The 21990-nt window shown below is 39.8% G+C and overlaps 1 protein-coding gene across 5 annotated transcripts in view; it reads right to left on the bottom strand.

Moving 5' to 3' along the window:
* The window catches only part of LOC150084644 (uncharacterized), a 387737-nt gene that overhangs the window by 201361 nt on the left and 164386 nt on the right, over positions 1-21990 (bottom strand). For 3 of the 5 annotated variants that reach the window (XM_090376523.1, XM_090376524.1, XM_090376525.1), the window contains exon 3: positions 3408-3621. The exons of the other annotated variants lie outside the window; for them this stretch is intronic. The gene's annotated coding sequence lies outside the window, so the exon portion shown is untranslated. The remainder of the gene's footprint in view (positions 1-3407; positions 3622-21990) is intronic. 5 annotated transcript variants of the gene reach the window in all.

Here is a 21990-nt window from a genome sequence, read left to right as displayed (position 1 = left end):
AGGATTACTTCCAGAAACTCACGGCAGCACTTCAGCAGACCATAAAAAAGATAGATGAAGCTAGAAAGATGGGCAGAAAAGACACTCCATGGCAGAAACTACAATGATCTCCATCAAGATCACATAGATAAAATTGCTTCCAATGCATGGCTCACGACCAGGACGCTCTTCCCCCGAGACTGAAGGATTCATGCTCGCTATCAAAGACTAGGTGATCAACACCAGGAACTATAGAAAATACATCGCCGAGAAGCCCGGAGTGTTCGATGACACATGTCGACGATGCCACCTGGCCTCAGAAACGATCCAACACACCACCGATTGCAACACATCAGGATGCAAGGTGATCACCCAGACTGAGTACACTCATGGACACGACCAGGTAGCCAGGATAATACATTAGAAGCCAGCAAGGAAATACCAGTTGGCCGAAGAAAGTGTACCGTACTAAAAGTACGAACCCCAGACAGTACTAGAGACTCCAACCCACAAGCTGTACTGGGACCGCGCCATAATAACGGATAAGACAATCCCGCACAATAGACTGGACATAACCCTTGTGTGACAAGAAGGAAAAGGCTACCTATCTGATTGACATAGCGGTACCCAACACTGGCAACTTGCAGAAAACCCATGGGGGAAAAAATCAGGAAGTACACGAACTTAAGACCTAGGAGATCAGAACCTAAGACCTAGGAGATCAGATTATTATCCCGATCATCGTGTCAACGATGATCGGGATAATAATTTGGTATGGTGCCAAAGATCCTACATAACAGCCTAGCAGCAATAGGTCTCCCAGCGAACACCTACAAGGAACTCCAGAAAGTCGCAATCCTGAACACCTGTAGGATAGTCAGAGAGTTCCTCGACCAACAGTAACACCACAGATAACAACAACCACCCTGTGCACTTGGTAGCAATACCCGTCACGAGGTGGAACCCCCAGTCAGGGAGAAATAATATAAGAGCAATAATAATAATAATAATAATAATAATAATAATAATAATAAGATATCAGTGGTTGGCTATGAAATGGCATTGAGTCACGGTACTGCCACAATAACAGTGAAAATATAAGTAGATACCTATTTGAGTTTATTATTGATTTATATTTATTTCGTATTTATAACTGATGTTACAAATGATTAAATGTTGTAATCACAAATGATTAAATGTTGTAATCATTAAGTCAAAACGGAGACATGTGCCACTTTAGATCTGACTCTCATCGCATCCACATTGCAAATAACCGATTTATGCACATAGCGAGACCCATTAGAGCTCTCACTACCGGCCAAAGGATAGATAAGTTGAGTCGCAGTAGTACCATATGATGTTCTTCTATACTTTCCATCTTGTGAAATCTTCTGATCCTATGCGTAGCAGTAGCAGAATATAGACAGAAAATGTACTATTTGTTTTATTGATAAACTCGAAATTATGTATCTTACTATTGTAAGATACTAAAGGAACATTTTTGTTATATATATTAATGATATATATTTTAAATTTAATGATTAAAATATATATTAAAATACTTCTAACCAAACTATTTTAAATCTTTTGGGATACTTCAAGTGCCTTTAATTAGGCCTAAATTATACTTTTACTGCAGCTCGCGCTTCATATACCTTATAAAACTCATCTCCAGTTATATTTGGAGCAAGAATGTAAAGATTATCATCTAAAAATATTCTGTACCCCCCCCCCCCTATTAAGGTGCACCTTTGCATGGTGAATTGCAATTCCACTAAAACCCAATTGAAATACTGAAATAAATAAAAAGTCAGGAGCTCGAGCGAAGAGATTTTGGGTTTCCGTCAAGGTAGATGAATACTGTTTTTAAGCTTACAGCTTAAAAAAAAAATCATATAACTAAATACTGTGCATAAAATAACTAAAATTCTATGATTTTAATGAGAGTCATTTAAGACGTAAAGCTAGTTAGAAAAATTTAAATTAAAAACACAGTAATCAAAACAGCGGTAGCAATGCAGAATTCCTTAGAACTAAGACTCACAAAGATTTAAAATATGGCATTCGCATAAAGTCATGTCTTCGATTTACTAGAAGTAACACAATGTCGCAATTGGACGTTGTGTGGCATTCAATGAGGTTACAGATCATCCTGAAGAAAAATAATAGGCCTCGCAGAATACCACGTTCGATAGATACTAATATAAATAAAATGATGTTCATCAGTAATGTCTGAAATGCGAGTAGTTGTCGACATTTTCATTTTAAAAACAATCCTAATTGTCCATATTTCATCTATTTTTCTCGTAAGCACAATGCAATACCAGTATACGAAGTTCATCTTTAACTTGATTAAAAACTATCGTTTTTTTTTTAGTGAATCATAAATAAATATAATTTCTTAATTGGAATAGTTACTAGGCGTACATTTCTTCAAATACCTCTTCTAATTTTAACGCCTTCTAATTTTAAGAGGTGTAGTAGTGCTGTGTTTAAATTAGGTCCGTCAGCACGTGGTATTGAATCTTTCGAAATTAATGTAAGTTCTTCAACAAGATGCTTTAGCCAAAATGACAATGTATTTTACAACTGATTTAAATGTCTATAATGATATTAACAACGTTAATATTATTATAGACATTTAAACCACTTGCATATTTCAAACAGTATTCCAGTCAGTGGCACTAAGAGAAACCTCCCGTCCTCTTTCCAGATGTAGTGCCACAATTCGTAATTTAGCACCATATGTGTCGCGTGCAGATAATATGCACGTACTATTTCACCTCTTTAATCCTCACTTGTTTCGTTGCCTCGCCTTGTTACGATTAAGAGCTCGACACTACGCTTCGACAAGTTATCACTACTGTGTTTACTACTTTTGTAACGAACAAGAACTCGCCATAGCGTTAAAAAAGTTAGGAAAAAAAATAACCGTAGCATTTTCGAGTTTCTAGCACTTCAGCATATACATCGTACTTACATAATATTACATTGAAGCTAAACCACTATGTGCTACGTCGCTTCCTTCACATTTTTATTCCCCCCACTACACACACCTCCCAGAAGAGCTGCATAAATCAATTAACGTTTAAATAACTCCAGGACTGTTGGAGATTGATGCTGCGTCAATCTCGGAATAATGAAGATAACTCCAGGCACACAGAAGAGCAAGCTAATCCCCAGGGATGATGCTATACTGCAATAGCCGTGCACTACACAAACACAACACTACACCGCACTGCACTTGCTCAAAGAGCCTACACCGGATACAGTGTGTCAGCTTAGGCGAGCACCATCGGACTGCTGAGCAGCCATAGTACGCTGCTGGTCAGTGCACAGATGCAGCGATGCATTCACCTCGTGGCCGGCGAGTTGCTGTATAAAAGGCAGTACACAAGTAAGGAAATATGAAGAAGTTCTACACTTACTTGTGTAATGCCGACGTCAGCTGTGTAAGAAGTTCCTCCTTTTCCTTACGATCCCGCTTACGTGTACATCCGAGTCATGTCGTCTTGCCTGGCCAGTTGACACCCAACAGCAAATACTTTCAGCCAGCAGAAGAACCAATCACAACATCTGTCTCATGTTGATGTTTCCGGGCTTCGGGAAGACGACGGTAAAACGCATGCCTCGAGTCCTCACCTGTAAGAGAGTACGAAAGCAGAATATAGCGACGTCGAATGTGTGATCAACGTATCTGTATGCGGAGCAGCGCTGTTCGCTATTCCACGCATATATTAAATCACAGAAAGTCAAAATATCTGACGAAAACTTTCAGTAAGTGCGCTAAGAAAGTCGACAACGTAAAACTTAAAGCCTTCATTTTTCTTATCTATTCTTTGGGCATGTTAAGAAGTCAAGCGTAATTAGTTTGTAATTTTTGGCAAATGCTGTCTTACGTTCGCGCGTACACACACACACACACACACGCGTACACACACACACACACACGCGTACACACACACACACACACACACACACACACCAATAGTACTGTCTATGAATATCAGTAAATAATTAACCAGGAGTTTACACTACGCGGCCTCTTTTTGTTTTTCCCTTTTTCTTTTTTTTTGAAGTGAAAGAGCAGCACCTATACGACTAAGTGCAATTTAAACACTTTCAGGGGCATAAAAATCTACTTGATTAGTTTGACAGGCTAAAAGTAACACTACACATTCATGTTTAACTAACATAATAATAAATAACTGCAATATGACTGTAACATACGACGATATTTCAATATTTATTTAAAGTGTACCCTACATGAGTTATTTTCCGATAATACGAAGGATGTACTCTGAACTTAAAAGAGATCTCTCTCTCTCTCTCTCTCTCTCTAACATTCCAAACAGAAGCTTTGGCCAAGTATATCCTTTTGTAAACCATATTATACCAACTAAAAACAGTTCAAAAAGTTCCAAAAAGACCGAAATGCCTAAGGTACAACAAATACAGTACTTTTCTTTTAAAAAATGCTCTAAAAAGCTTATCATAGCATAATTAAAGTATCTTTAAGAATTTGTTAAATAGATTACCTCGTCGGTACCTTTCGAGATTTAGCAAAATGTCAAAATAGAGTATCTGGTTCACGACAGGAAATGGGGTTTGATAGGGGTCAGTGTGCGGCAGCTGCACCTTCGTTGAAAGCTGCTTTATTGTATTATAGACGGGTTCTCGTACATAACTGCTACATATGACAAATTATTGCATTCGATAGTAAATGATCTTTCAGTCCTTCTTTAAGGCATGTGGTGGAGTTATTAAAAAGAACTGACCCACTAAATTGAACAAGAGCTGAGTAGTTGACAGTGGGGAGGGGGAATTACCGCGCCTTGTTGTTATTTGTTGGGGGAGCATTATATTCATTCATCTGATGTAGCCACGCACTTTTCATAAAACACGTTCTCAAAATTAGATTGTTTTTATAACAGTGAAATAATAAAAAAAAAACACTTTACTAAATACAAAAAATAAAATGAAATAAAGAAATAATATTAAAAATAACGGATCTGAGTTCATGGCAAAAAAGTGACTATCCAATACCGCTTTGAAATTTACCAAACTCCCCACCTTTGACCAATTCATTCCAGTAATGATCTACCAATATTTCTCCCGGTTTTGCATGGAAAAAAAAAAAAAAAAAAAAAACAGCACCTGCAAGAAAACAAAAGAGAAGTATGATGCAATTTCTTTGTAATGCTTGGCACTACCCACGTAGTCGTTTCAGAGTTTAAGGTTTCCTCAGTGGTGAATAACAGGATTTCCATTAGGATGACGATAGGGGTGTGCTTCAATGTCCTGAAAGTAAATGATACCGCTTTCCAATAGTCTCACGACTTACCACATAGACTCTTTTTAATGCAGATAACTAAACTTTTCACGGACATATTTTAAAATAATATCAAGATCTCTAAATAGGTCATAACTAAAACTTAACAACACAAAGTACTAATCTACATTCACTACAAAGTACTAATCTACATTCACTACAAAGTACTAATCTACATTAACTACAAAGTACTAATCTACATTAACTAATCTAATTAATCTACAAAAAAAAGTTATAAAATACGCGTTTATACTTTTGGTCATTTGAATCACCTAATAATACTGTGGCATTACTGCAGGAAGCTTTGGAGTAGCGATAAAATAAGACTCAGTCGTGCACAATGCGCACTCCAACGTGTCGAAGTGTGCTCAATTAAACAAGGTTACCAAAGCACGTATATATCATTTTAATAATAAATAATTTTCTGTTTATACTCCGGGACGACCAAACGATCAGAGGAGTTTACAAGATACACAGAATATAAGAAACAGCACCGTATTCAGCAGTCACGGGCTTGAACCCCGGTCACTCAAGGCACGTGTACTTATGCACCCGCGCGCCTGACCACTAGGCTACGGCGGCCCTCATAATTTTGTTTCCTTATTTTTTACTATTAAAAGAATGCATTAATCTACAAAATTCATCACAATAAAATTTCTTAGCGCCGCATATTTACGTACACCCAAAATATTTGGGTGTACGTAAACATTTCGTGAAATTTCATTGCTGGGGGCCGAGAAAACCTTGCTCGAAACTCAACCACGATGAAAAGAAAGCATATAAGAACTTCTGCCGTCTAGAAACAATATGTCATAACAAGGTGCATCTTGTTTCCTAACCTACACCAAAGGAAGTTCTATCTCGATCAATTGTAAGGCAATTGTAATTGGCCATGTTCAGGCGGCGTAATGATATTCTCACTGTCGTGTTAATAATAATGTCTACTGATGAAAATTGGTGTTCTCGAAGTGGCTCTTTTATCTAAGCGAACAGATAATCATATGAGGATAGGTGTAAAAATCATTATGGGAATCCTATAGTCTTGAACTACTAGACATGTTGGACAGACAACTTGTGTAGTTGAGACCTGCTAATATTCGTAAAATCGGACAATCCGATTGTCTGATTTTACGAATATTAGCAGGTCTCAACTACGCAAGTTGTCTGTCCAACACGAAGATAGGTATGAAGAATTAAAAGATGTGCGAAAACCTCTCAACCCTGCAGTCTGTGGCGATTTCTCAACGTTAGAATGGCGATTGGGGTGCTTCAATATCCTGAAAGTAAGGGTGGAAACACACACTACTTCACGGGACTTCACTTGTATACATGTCTAACGTCAAATGTGGGGGAGCTATATTTGCCATTAAGTTTATTGCTCGGAGACGCACTGTTGTCATTGGCTGTATTCACAAGACACGTAGGGCTTCAAGGCCGATTCACGTTATCAGGAGCTCAGATTTTTCTGTTCGAACAGAAATTTTGTTAGGCGTGACCACGTGACAAGAGGAAAAGCCACTAGAAAATTAAATTACAAATAAATATTCTGTATTGAGCGCACTAGTAAGAATATCCGAAAACAAATAACAACAACATCAAGGACGTTGGTCCTGTGCCCATTCCGAAACACCTTCCACTTCGACCAGCTACTCGGCATACTCACCGCAAATGCCCAGTCGCAGAGACGCTCAAAAATGAGAAAAATAGACCAACAGTATTACAATTAACAAATTTAGAGGACAAACAAGTCGATCATTTCAATTTGCACAACTCATAGGGTTGAGAAGTAGTTTTTTTGTTGTTATTAAATTTCATTAAAATTTTTTGTTTGGTATTTTGACAGAATAAATTCTTATTCAAAATTAAATTTGCTGTATTTCAACTTTCCTTAAACATACAACTAATTTTTCCTTAGCGCTGATTGAATTTCGAAATTGCGTATTTTGCCCTTGAATGTCATCCTTAATTAGATTATATAAGAAATTAAATTCTTCTTTATTCATCCGTAAGTATATCTTGAAACGATTTTCATCTTCTTCTAAGTAATTGCAGTAAATGATGTAATTCGCCTTTTTCTGTTCTCTTCCAGTTGATGTCGTATATCCATTGCGTACTCTTTTGTTTTCTCGGCTATAAGAAAAGCACATGCATTTTCTAAATCTTCAAAATCTGAAGAAGAGGATGAACCGTGGCAATTCATTTTATTTCAGCTTTCCTCAAAGAGAATGACACATATACAACGTTACAGTAGGGTTGCCAGACGTATCCCATTTCGGGGTATAATACTCCTTTTTGGAATTATAATAAATTTCCAAGATACCCCTTTTTTAAAATTTGAAATGGGGTATTTGAAACAAGCAGAAATCATAAAACACCCTGTTTAGATGATTATTTAGGAAGAAAGAATTAAGTTGTTGTTGAAATGCACCCTTAAACACTCAAAAAAACGACATTCTATCCTATTTACAAAGAGGGTTATAGAATATTTATCTTACTTTGTAGCCTTTTACATTCTACTTGACTTCTTTTTTATTTCATTGTAATGTTTTAAGGCTCAGGCAACAAACTTTTTTTTTTTATTTAAAATTTCCAATATCAATATCGATTTGTTGTAGGAAGAATATGTTCTGTTGAAATCATTCCATAAAAATATTGAGACCAAAGACCTCAAAAATACCACAGTTGTTTGGATAAAAATTTTAAATGCATACGAAGTACGTAATACAGAAAAAAATATAGTAATTTTTTTTTTCTTTGCCTCACTCAAATGCAATGAGTGAGCGAGTATTTAGCTCAATGTTTAACGCATGGAAAAAGGATAGAAATAAGAATGTTGAAGGAGAACTGTTAACGAAAACCAATCACAATATGTCACATATGCACTAAAAAAATGAAAAATTGTCGACCGGGCTAGGCGGATGGGTAAAGTGCCTGCCTGCTAACCCAAAGGTCGCGGGTTCGAATCCCACCTCGGGCTTGGATATTACGATGGTGCCGTACTCTCCGGGTGGACCTCACAGCCACGATACACGAAGGAAGCAGGAAAAAACTGGTTCCTTCGTGTATTGCTCACATCATACGATTAAAAAAAAAAAAAAAAAATTGGGGTAAAGTTATTACTACGGATAAAGGAATGGTTGAGTGACAGAAGACATAGGTTAGTAATAAGGTGGCTCTGCTCTTCTTAGACTAATGTTATTAGTAGAGTCCCTCAGGGTTCAGTGCTGGGGCCTTTATTGTTTTAAACATATATTATCTGTTGCTGTTGTTGGGTTTTAGGAGCATCAGCGACTGAGGCCATATTACTCCGATATATCATATACTGATAAAGACTTATTCAATATCTAAGTTAGCTGTTGACACAAATGTTTGTAGGGTAGTTAATAACAGGAATCAGGGTACATTATGGCAACAAGACCTACAGAAATTCAGAAGATATGCTGAGAAGTGGCAATTAACGTTTAACATTGGTAAATTCAGGGTACTGCATTTCGGTCACGTAACCCCAGAATAACATACCAGTTGAGTGGTATCACACTAAAGGTAGTGGGGAACGAAAAAGACCTAGGAAATAATTGTACAGTCTGACATGAAGTTCTTTGCGTAGCGTAGAGAGGATATTAGAATAGCTCAAGAGGTTGAACCTCGTGAGTTGTCCATGAGATGTCTCAGCAGGAACTCTATAAGAACTTTGCCAGCAGAGACAAGGAGGTGATTATCCCGCCGTATAAGGCAATGGTTAGGCCGAATGTTCATCATTACTATAAATCTGGAAGCCTCATTTTAGAAAGGATGTGGATCTGTTGGAATGAGCGCATAGAACATCAACAAGATTAGTCAGGAGCACAAAAGGGCACCCTTACCGATAGAGAAATCAGTTGTGTAAATTGCAGCTAGGAACTATACCCAGAGAGATCTGATTGAAGTGGTTAATGCTTTAAATGAATTGAGTAAATTAAATGTTGATGGCATCCCTACTCTTTCATGGAAGACGCCCATAAGGGAACATGAATTTAAATTGAAAAGGGATGGCTGTGAAATAAATGCTGGGAAAAACTTCCATCTGATGTGGTGGAAGTTGGTGGTTTGAATAAATTTAAAGAAGGATTAGATAAATTACAAAGGTCAACAAGTAATTTTCATCGGAAAAAAAATATGTGAACTAGGAAGATCTTTGAACGCTAATTCCAAATCTGTTCCCCATTTTCCTATAGCAAGTCTAAATTCTCTGATGAGATCGAGTACATGAACATGATGAGACTGATTATATCATTTACATATATTTTCAGACAACTTACATGAATGTAATTATTATTTATTTATGATTACTGTTCTTTATGCATTCATATTTACAGTCAGTGATCAATGAATTAGTAAGCACCCCATTTGCAATGGACTTTGCGCATAGCTCACAGTATAAAAAGCAGAACAGCTTCGCATGTTAGAGCAGTAGTAATTTACATCTGTTCGAGCAAGTCAAAGTGATAAAGTAGCAGTTATTCGAGTTTCAAAAGGGCATGATTGTGGGAGCTCGTGTGTCGGGTGCTTCCATATCGGAAACGGCACGTCTTGTCGACTGCTCACGGCCCACTGTGGTTAAGGTGTACAAATAATGGTGTTGAACGGGTCAAACCACTTCCCGCCGACAGAACTGTAAAGGATTACGTAAGGTGGATGTTCGTGGTGAGCGAAGGGTGCAGCACGTTGTACGGGATAAATGGCAATCATCGTGCGACAGCTGACATCGCAATACAATACAATATGGGGAATGCAAGAACAATATTCCAAATGACGATGCGCCGCACATTCAGACATATGTATGTATGTATAGTAGCTTATATAGGGCGGCACCTGAAAGTCAGTTCAACCTCGCTGTTACACTGTAATAAATACAGAAATCTGCAAAATGTCAGATGTGTATGTAATGTTATGTTTGTGCAGAGTGTGTGGTGTTGTTGTTGTTGTTGTGTTGCGTAGTTGTTTCTGGCCACTTTGCCACCAGAAGGCGATCGACTGGAAAGCATTCACAGTCAGCGCCCGTCTACACAACGAGGAGTGGGCCACATATAAAAATTTCTATATAAATTCCATATAAGTGAGGTATGTAAAAAGGAATAATAATTGCCCGATTGTAATGAAATTTGGTTTGACTCAACAAATATTTTTAACAAGCCGAAATGCAAAATTTCACGAGAATCCGTCCAATGGAAGTCCCTCTGTTACGTGCGGACGGACGGCCACGGTGAAGACATTAGGCGCTTAGCATATACTATATTATATATATGCGAACACGCCTGAAAAGTGTCCTAGACGCTATAAAGACAAGTTAGTTCAACGATGCTATAAATGAAATATACAGTATATAAACAACTATCTACCGATTTAAATACTATTTAGTTTTATTATCAGGCTACTTTCACCACACTGTTATCACAAAGGAACAACTGAATAACAGTCTGGCTTTAGATTACATTTGTAGATTAACATTCGCAAGTACTTTTACTTGCGGTGCACTTCTGAGGCTGACACACATATTCAAGGACAGATTCTATGCATCACAACTATGAAATGCATGCTTACGACCGTACCTCCAGGTACTTCACGCGTTCTTGTGTAATTTTAGATGCCAAAAGAACGACAGACACACGCCAGCGATTTTGCTTTGATGTAAAAGACACTACCCGTTGCAACCTTGGACCTTAGCTGACGGTAATCTCCATCAGAGTGCGTGAGTGGAGTAAAACTTCTAGTTTCTGATATTAGGGAAACATTCTGGCATCGTTCCCAAATCCCCAACTACTCCGGTTAAGCACGCGAATATCTTACTGTAACTTGGCTTTTAGTTTGTTCTCCGTCAAGTTACGATTCATTGACTGACCTTAATAAGGGAACATAAAATTCCAGAGTTCAGCTACAAGTGGTGATACTGTGCATTCCAGTGAAGGGACTTATTTCGAATGACTATGAACTTCGAGTCAAGTGGGTGCACTTAGGCGCGTTCCAAATCATTACGTATTCACATCAGTCAACTTTAATAGAGGCTTTGTTTTCTGTAGTCGCAAGAAAGACGATTATTTCAAGAATAAAGCTAAATTCATTTGCGACATATCCTAACTAAACAGTGCGCACAATTTATTTTAATTTTAAATTTCCACCGATACATATATTGAAGCTATTAAAATTCGTATACAGAATTTTAATAGCTTCGGCATATATCGATGAGAGATCGCCAATATGGCCGCAGTTATGTGCAGACGTGCTGTTTAACGCTCCGGAAAAATGTGCTAAAAATATGTGTTTAAATTCTAGTTATTGCCTTCAAAAGTGTTCTCACTTAAAGATGTCAACCAGTGGACTCCCCTGGTAAGACATTTTTGAAAATTAGTTGGGATTTTTGCAGGTTATTTACGTTATTCATCTGTATCCTTTGTTTGCAAGACCGCAGTGGTCACCATGTGGCTGGCAGCAAGGATATAGAGAGGCGCCAATATAAAGTGGCAGCCACGTAAATAATCTGCACTTGACTGGCTAGGTGCACCAGTGCTAGTAACCTTGGAGAGAACTGTGTCCCAACTTCCCCAACAAACTGTGCATTAATTCAACAAAAAAAAAAAAAAAAAACATGACTTTTGTGTATTTCCCCCTCCCTCTACCATAAACTGATCACGGTAAAAAGCTATCTTCGTTCCTGTATAAATAGTAGTAGTAGTAGTAATAGTGGCATGTGATGCAAGAAAGCAAACGCATGAGTTTATGCAGAAAACGGGAGTAGCCTTGTGCAAGCGAAGTTTTTACTGCTCCTGGAATAGAGAAGTTTTTTCTGTTTTATTAGCTTAAATTGGCATATTAACTTATTTTCTAGAGTAGCTTTATATTCCTAGTTAGATACTTAGTTTAAAGTTTAACTTAGATAGAGATTTTGTAAGTATTACTTAGTATCGGTAAGGGTATCAAATCCACGTGTTACAAGTTGCAGCTCCGCTGAACGAGAAGTTATTTAGCCGCTTTATTGACCAATTGTTATATTAAATTATTTTCTATAAGTAGCTTATAGAAAATAATGCTTTGTTTATTCTGAATTGAGACAGCGAGATTTGGAAGTTAATTAATGCTTAAGTGTCCGTAGATTTACCATTCGTAACTTGCCGCCATTGTTATACGATACAACGTTATATCTCGAACTAGATAGTGTAAGCTTAGTATAGTATAGTATATAATATAATATTGTCAATCAATCAGTAAAATCTATTACACTTGTTAAACTTCATTGTCAATCAATCAGTAAAATCTATTAAACTTGTTAAACTTCATTGTCAATCAATCAGTAAAATCTGTTAAACTTGTTAAACTTCATTGTCAATTAAATTGTACTTTTTAACTAAATACATATAACGACTTAGAACAAAACGTAACATAATTAATTAATAAATAACTTGATACGGAAGTTATATAAACGGAAATCGTCGATAATACTCGATACTGAAAAATATATATAGCGTTATAACTGTGTTGGGATACAAGTTTAGGGTTATAATTTTGTACTGAAATTGAAATTTTATTGAAATTAAATCGAAATCTGACTCAGACCAAAGCAGCAAAGCAAAAGGCTCAAGCTAATAGGAGTGCTGTGGCTCAGGGGAAAACTGAGGTGGGGGGGGGTGGCAGTTGCCCTCTGAAACACATCCTTTTAAAATGCACTGCTTGCTTGATGTTTGTGGACAATCCGGTAAGGGACATGATATTGCCATGGGGGATGTCTTTGTGTGTGCGCAATGTAAGGAGTGTAAGGAAATCAGGTGACAACTCAACGTTGTTATAGGCCTATATGAGAGCTTGAAGGACAGGGTGGATGCCCTCGAAGGATCTAAATAGAGGGGCCCATCAAGCTCTCAACTGCATACATCAACGCCAGAGCTTGCACTTGGTCATCACGCAACACAGCGGCAAACCCCAAGGCAGAATGCGCTGGTCCCACAGGAACTAGCAGTTGTTGGTGACTATTGTCAGGGAAACGGGGAACATGCTTTGTAAAAAGGATAGGTGGAACAGGACCAGAGTATGTCTGCTAAGGGCAAAGGTTGATGACTTTGTAGAGGGAATATCATCTTTTATGGGCACAAAAGGTGATATAGTTGTACACGTTGGCACTAATGATATGAAGAGTAGGAGACCGGCGGAATTACTTAACAAGTTTGTTTGTTTGTTTGGTTTTTAGGAGCATTAGCAACTAAGGCCATATTGCTCCGGGGATATGCGGAGGCCATTCCATGACCTTTCCGCATCCTCCGTATTTGGTGATCACGGGTTCGAACCCCGGTCTAATCAAGAAGCGTGTGCTGCGCACTGCTGCTCCTGCCCACCTGGCTAAGGAGGCGCCACTTAACAAGTACTGTACAGGTCACTGTTGAAAAAAAAGCCGTGAATTAGGGTTGAATTTGAAAGTGTCTGCAATTCTGCCCAGACACGATAGGAGAGAGTATATGATGAGAGCTTTGTCGATCAACTCGGCTCTGGAAAGATTTACCTCAAGGGGTAGAATTTTTCTCAGCCTGGACTGTACTTGTTAACAGGAGAGACTGCTTCAACAGGGATGGGATACACTTAAATAGAAAGGGTGCAAGAATATTTGCTGATGCTATCGAGGCAGTGTTAGGTGGGTCGGAAAACTGCTAGGTTGGGGGGATACAAGGACTAATAGATTAACAGTAGCCACTGGCAGAGGTGAAAGTGATTCTTGCACTGCTTCTATTGAAATGAGCAGCAGCCTGGAAAACAAGATGCAGGGGATTTCAGAGACTACTGGGAGTCATTGCGGTACAAGTAAACGCAATTGTTGTGTTAGAGTAGCTAAGAATAGGAACAGGTGCATGTATACTAGCGTGTACACCAATGCTAGGAGTTTGGTAAATAAATTTGATGAATTTGAGGTATTGCTCAAAACATCAAAGGCAGATATTGTTGGGATATCAGAGACATGGTGTCACACAGATATAAGGAATGCAGAACTGGAATTTGGGGAGTACAATGTGTACAGAAAGGATAGGAAGGGAGGAGGGGTTATGCTATTAGTTAAGAAACACATAAAATCCAAGGAAGTGAAGCTAGTCGAAATCGCTGGACAGTGCAGTGTCGAGTCAGTTTGGTGTGACATTAGCATTGGGAGATCAAAATTGAGAGTAGGAGTGTGTTATAGGCCTAATGACTCTGATGAGTATATTAAGAAACTGTACAGGGAAATAGAGTGGGCCAGTAAATCAGAGAGTCTTATAATGGGGGATTTTAATTTCCCAGATATTGACTGGAATTTGTGGGTTGGTCACTCGCACACTATTGGATGATTGTTTTCTACATCAGCATGTTCGAGAGGCAACTAGAGGGAGTAATACTCTTGATCTGATTATCAGTAGTGATTCTTCATGCATTAAGAATCTGCAGATAAAGGAACCACTAGGTGGCAGTGATCACAGTGTGCTGAAGTGGGATTTACTCAAAGATGTAACTACCATTAGGAGTAAAGGGAAGGGTTTTTGCTTTCGTAAAGGCGACTACGATGGTCTGACACAGTATTTAAATTCTATACAGTGGGATCAACTGATGATGTTATCAACAACAAATTCAAAATGGGAAGCAATCAAAGAACTTATCTTGGAAGCTACTAGGCTTTACATACCAACTAAGAAATATTGTTCAAGGTTTAGGCCTAAATGGATGTCAGATGAACTAATGAGACATGTGGCAGAGAAGAAAAATGCATGGGATACATATAAATTAATGGGTGACATGGAAGCTTATGATAGATAAAAGCTGGTCTGTAATCAAGTCACAAAGGAGATTAGGCAGGCAAAGGCAGATTATGAGAAATCTTTGGCAAATGATGCAAAGAAAAACAAAACAGAAAAGAGTTCTTTATCTATGTAAACTCTAGATGGAAAGGGATGAATCAGATTGGTCCACTGGATATTGATGGTTCAACAATTGAGGATCCTGCTCAGGTGGCTAACAAACTAAACGAGTATTTTACATCTACATTCACACATGAGGAGTTATTCAGGAAGGGGAATGCCAGAGGTGAAGTAAACTCTGGAAGTGAGCTCGATGATTTTGTAATAACTGAGAGAAAGTGGAGGAGAAATTGTTGAGGATAAACATAAAAAAGGCACCTGGGGTGGATGGGATCTATCCAGTTATATTAAAGGAGGCAGCAAAGGGAGTAAGCAAACTCTTAGGCATAATTATGAGAGCTTCTTTGGACTCAGGGGAGATACCCATAGACTGGAGATGTGAAATGTGACCCCAATTCACAAAGGAGGATCAAAGGCTGACACAAGTAATTATAGACCTGTGAGTTTAACTTCTGTTTCCGGAAAAGTAATGGAGGCACTGGTTAAAGAAGCATTGCAGGATCATCTACACAAGGCTTCAGCTATAGCTCGGACACAGCATGGTTTTGTTAAGAGAAAGTCTCGACTGACCAATTCGATTGGATACTATGACGCAGTCACAAAAGTACTGGATGCAGGGAATAACTTTGATCTTATATATTTGGATCTTAGAAAGGCTTTTGATACTGTTGCACATGGAAGACTGCTGCACAAATTGGAGCAGTGTGGCATTGGAGGCAAATTGCTGCTATGGATAAAGGGATGGTTGAGGGGGACAACACAGAGAGGGGTAATCAATGAACACTGCTCATCGTGGACTAATATTATTAGTGAAGTCCCTCAGAGTTCAGTGTTGGGTCCATTATTGTTTTCTGTATTTATAAATGATATTGATGATGGTATATCAAGCTTAATGTCCAAGTTTGCAGACGATACGAAGGTTGGCAGATAGTTGTCAAGGACACTACTGACACTATGCTGCTGCAACAGGATCTGGAAAGGTTGAGCAGATGGGCTGAGAGGTGGCAAATGAAGTTTAATTTTGACAAATGTAAAGTACTACATATGGGAAACAGTAACCCCGGAGCAACGTATCAACTCTGTGGTACTACACTGACAGTGGTAGAGAATGAAAAAGACCAGGGAGTAATTCTTCAGGCAGATATGAAGTTCTCTGAGCAGTGCAGACGGGCTGCAAGAGTAGCTCATGGTGTTTTGTCAATGATATACAGGAATTTTTCTAGCAGGGATAAGGAGGTGATTATTCCCTTGTATAAGGAAATGGTAAGGCCACACCTTGAGTACTGTGTACAGGTCTGGAGGCCTCATTTCAAGAAGGATGTAGAGCTGCTGGAACGAGTACAGAGAAGGGCAACAAGATTAGTGAATGGAACAAAGGGTTGCTCTTAAGAAGAAAGGCTTAAGTTTTGCAAATTAGTCTCTGGAGACTAGGCACCGGCGAGGTAATCTGATAGAGGTGTATAAAGCCTTGAATGGTTTGAGCATGCTGAATGCTGATGGGATTCTTCCTCTAGCTCAGAATAATCACCTGAGAGGGCATAAATTCAAATTGAGGAAAGACAGATGTAGGATAGACGTGCGGAAATTTGCCTTTAGCCAGCGGGTAGTTGGTTGGTGGAACAGACTTTCATCTCTTTTTGTGGAAGTTGATAGCCTAAATAAATTTAAGGCTCAGCTGGACAGGTATTTCAATCGAACGGAGGGGTGAAATGGAAGTGTTTTTTTTTTTTTTTTTTTTTTGGCTGATGCTGCATAAGTTTGCTTTCTTGCATCATATGCCTGTACTAATGCTAATGCTAATACTAGCATCAGCCAAAAAAAAAAAAAAAAAAAAAAAATTCACACAACCATTCCCTCTAAATGTTTGTCCAATTCCTTCTTAAATTTATTTAATCTATCAACTTCCACAACGTCAGATGGAAGTTTGTTCAGGCAATTAACCACCCGCTGACTAAAGGCAAATTTCCGCACATCCATGTTACATCTGTCTTTCCTCAATTTGAATTTATGGTTCGTAATCTGAAAAGAGGAAGAATCCTATCAGAATTCAGCGTGCTCAACCCATTCAAGGTCTTATACACCTCAATCTGATTATCTCGCAGGTGCCTAGTCTCCAGCCGCTGCAATTGGCAGATCCTAAGCCTCTCTTGGTACGAGGATCCCTTCATTCTCCTCACCAATCTTGTTGCTCTTCTCTGTACACGCTGAAGAAAATCTCTGGCAGTTACAATGTACTTTATCACACAACAATGCAAACTCGCGGTGATGGGAGAAACCCCTGGTACCGTTTGATCCTCAACACACTGAACACTGTACTAGAAACAATATCATCCGCTATGCAATTAACAAAGCAGACTGGAACCCCTTTAATTCAACGGTACAAGCTTCTCTTCAAATTCCTGGCAACACCAATCTCACCAACCTTAACCACAACCAGCAGCATCAGAGAAAATAATTTCAATCGTAAGCAATGTCTGTGACAAAACAATCAAGAAGAAACACCCTTTCCCCGAGTGCTGTTCCATGGTGGTGGAACCAACTGGAACATGTCCGCTATCAGGTTCATGCAGCACGGAAAGCATTCCAATGTGCTCGCCGTACCTGGCCCCCTCATGAAGTTGAGGTCCTGTGTAATAATTACCGTACACTAAGAAATGACTACACTAGCTCAATTAGAGCCAAGAAGAAACAGTCATGGGAGCACCTGGTCTCATGACTGGAAACAGCACCCCCTGAGGAGTTGTGTATTGAATTGTTACGAACAAGCTCCCCATAAGTGACGTCATCTCCTCTACACTCACCCCGCAGGGCACCACAACTCTCACATGGGAAGTGTTTATCTGGACAACCTGTTCCAGATAAACATAGATCCTCAATCCGGCCAGCAACAAGAAATCTGTGCTGAAAACGCACTCTACAGCACTACTTCTATAGAACAGCCTTTAAACTTAGATGAATTAAAACTTGCCATTGGCAAAACAAAAAACGCCCAAGGATAGACTTCATTGAAGCTGAAATCATTCATAAGAAGCTCGCAGAAAGGCAATCAAATCTCCTCCTCAGCCTATACAATCATTGCCTGGAAGTTGGACTTTTCCAGATGACTGGAAAGAGGCTAATCTATGCCTCATTTTGTAGAATTCAAGTAAGCCACCATAGCATCCAAGGTAATACAGGTCCATAGCACTCCTCTTTTTAAACAAAATATTTGAACGTTTTCTCTTATCCAGATTGCAAAAACACCATGACAGTGCAAACCACCAGTCCCCAAACCAGTTCGGCTTTCGGGCAGACCGTTCAGCAGAAGATGCCCTTCGACAGCTCATGGACTCTGTCAAAACTTCGGCGACCAAACACTTCTTAGTAATATCAGTGGATTTCGCGGGGGCCTTTGACTTGCTCTGGTAGCCAAGTATACTATGAAGACTCAGAGAAGCTAGTGTTCCAGCAAATCTTTACAGCTGCATACAGGACTATCTGCACAACAGAAGTGTTACTGGCAGAAATGCCTATCAACAAGTCTCCAGAAATGTCTAGAGAGGCTGCCCTAAGGGCTCTGTCCTATGGAATGTGGTTATGGATGAGTTCCCAGACCTAGACCTGGGCCATATTTCCACCCAAGCCTTCGCAAACGACCTGATTCTGACAGCCACTGGAAACTCCAAAGCTTCCCTAGAAACAACAGTCAACGAAGCCCTAACAAAGCTACAAGAATGGGCCATCCTCCATAAACTCCATATATCCCCTGAGAAAACTACTTCAATTCTACTCAGAGGAACTCTTCAAATAAGCAGGCAGCCGCAGATTAAAACCATCATACTGGCAACTGAGATGGAGTACCTTGGGGTACTGCTTTACTCCAAGCTCACGTTTTACCTGCACCTAGATTACCTTCATCGCAAAGTCAGGAACTACACTGCAATGGTAGCGAGGATCAGCAGGTCTGACTGGCGTCTCAATTGCCGCTCACTGCAGATGCTGTACAAAGCTGCCCACTATAACCTACTGTGCAGGTACCTGGTATTATTGTGCACACATTGCTCGTAACCAAAGGAAGCTCACCACCACTCAGCGAAATATCCTTCTCACTATCACCCGTGCCTGCTGCATAATAAGCAACCCACCGCTTCAAGTCCTGGCGAGAGTTCTCCCTCTAGACCTGCATGTAATTCACAAAGGCATGCACTGACCGCTCTCAAATGGACTCCGTCCATTTGAGAGCGGTCAGGAACTACACTGCAATTACCATTGCAGTGTAGTTCCTGACTTTGCGATGAAGGTAATCTATTAAGTGCAGGAAAAACGTGAGCTTGGGGTAAAGCATTACCCCAAGGTACTCCATTTTCACCTGTTTTCACAAAGGCATGCACTAACCGCTCTCAAATGGACTCCGTCCATTTGAGAGCGGTTAGTGCATGCCTTTCTGACCACCATCCTGGATTTCACTGCAACACCATCAAAGAAGAAAAAAGCGCCTTGCAGTCCACCTTCTTAATGCCTGGCAAATCGGATAGAATACCACTCCCAAAGGTTCCATCACTAAAAAAGTTTTACCTCAAATAGCCCAGATATATCCTAAAGCTCCAGCATGGTACAGACACGGTTATACACCACTTTCCTGATTAAAGGCCATGGATCCATAAATCAAACTTGCTTCTATGAACATCGTGGATGACCCTCGCTGTCTTTGTGGTGAAAACGAAGACTGGGATCACATATTCTATGTTTTCCTGCCCTATAAGGACCTGCGAAGATACACTGGTATAACATAGATACACTGGTATGCAAAACTTAAGGAGTCAGATTTTCACCTGTAAATTCTCATAGGAGTGGCCTGGATATGGGAAAAGCATACCAAAGGAACCTCATGAGGCACAGAAATGATGAAAAAAAAACAACACCGACACAACAATGGAAACAAAACGGTACACAGGAAATTTATTAAACAATGGCAACATAGCACTGGCTACCTTGATACAGATACATCACTGCCAAAGATGGAACAAAGGGAAGAGGTGGTCCTCAGTAGGAGCTATGGCTATCCCTAATGTCGATGCAGGCTTTGCATCGCATCTCCATACTTAGAACAATGTTGTTAAGTTCTTGCGGTAACGTCGTCCATTCCTCTGTCAGCGCCATCTTCAGCTGGTGAACATTTCTGATTGGTGTGGACGTGTCGCTAGGCATCTCCCCAGAGCGTCCCATATGCGTTCGATGGGATTTAGAGCAGTGAACGGGTAGGCCAATCCATACGAACAATGTCCTTACTTGCCAAAAGCATATCAACAGCTGCAGTGTGATGGGGTGTGACGTTATCATCCATAAACACGAACTCGGGTCCAATGCCACCTCAGTACAGTAGCGAGCACCGATTACAGAACGGCGTTACAGTATCTCGGGGTTGTGTACGTCCATCCAAGATAACGCCTCCCCAGATGAGAAAACCTCGACCACCTCCATATCGATTCCTTTCAGTATCAATTCCTTTCAACAAAGCCACTGTAGGTCCGGATGGTTTCCCACTCTTTATTATCAAAATTTGCAGCCCATATATAATCGACCTTCTCCTTCACCTTTTCAGACAAATCCTGCAATCTGGAATAGTGCCTTCAATTTGGAAAACCTACCATGTTAAGCCCATTCCAAAGATCAAGAAACTCAAATCTCCTAAAGACCTGCGACCAATATCCATCAGTTGTTCTTTACTCAAAATTTTCGAAAAAGTAATCCAGCCAACAATTTCCCAGCATTTCTTTGCACACAGGCCCGAGTACCTGCATACCGTTCTACAAAAGAGATCGACAACTACCAATCTTTATGATACCCTCTTCAGAATTCAGCGCACCATCAACAAATCACAGATTGATATCATATTCCTCGACATAAAATCGGCTTATGACAGAATACTTCTCCCAGCTCTTTTTACCATTCTGAAACACTACTTCGGCCTGGCGGATACCTTACTTCAAATTTTGAAGTCTATTTTACTCCCTAAACATCTGTCTGTGACCCACAATGACTTTCAAGTAACTATTGACGTCTCAAGAGGCATCCCACAAGGAAGCGTACTGTCAGCTATACTGTTTGCAGCAGTTTTGGACCCTTTCCTTGCTCAGAATCCGAACTTTGTCTCTTATGCCGACGATCTGAAGTTCTACGTGAGCTCAGATCATAATCATCAGATTCAAGATATCAACCTACAAGCTTCTAGGCAGATATTGAGCTTGGAAAGTTATCTTGCCACAATAGGGCTGCATCTGAGCCCTTCCAAATCAGTACAACTGACGATAACCAAGAAGAAAGTCAAAAATGATATCCAAATCTTTGTTAGTGGGGAACCGGTGTAAAAGGTGACCTCTCATACTGATCTTGGCCTCACCTGGGACATTGGACTCACATTTCAGCCTCACTTTGCCAGGATGAGGCAGAAGACGTACGCTGCTCTTTGGGCTTTCTGAAGCATAGAGAGGAATCGCTGCCGATTCCTCTCTATGCTTCAGAAATCATCTGCCCCTGCCTCATACCCTCAGAAGTATCTCAGTTTAGAGTATGGTTGCTTAGATGGATGAACAGGGTGGTAGGCCACCCCCTAACTATCTCCAGATCTATCCTACAAGCAAATCTGGGCACCACTCTCTGGAGACATATCATCATGACAAAAAATGTCCTCACACTTGCACGGCTTATAACGAGGCGAACTGATGCTCCATCGGGTATCCACAGTAATCTCTGGCCCTAGGAGGGCAAGAGGGGAGCACCCCGACTCCTGTCCCCCTC

Source organism: Mastigoproctus giganteus, chromosome 6, assembly GCF_048544385.1.
Source record: "Mastigoproctus giganteus isolate SK-2022 chromosome 6, ASM4854438v1, whole genome shotgun sequence".
Lineage (NCBI taxonomy): Eukaryota > Metazoa > Arthropoda > Arachnida > Uropygi > Thelyphonidae > Mastigoproctus > Mastigoproctus giganteus.
The sequence above is the reverse complement of the archived record's forward strand: the minus strand, read 5'-3'. Positions and strand labels throughout refer to the sequence as shown.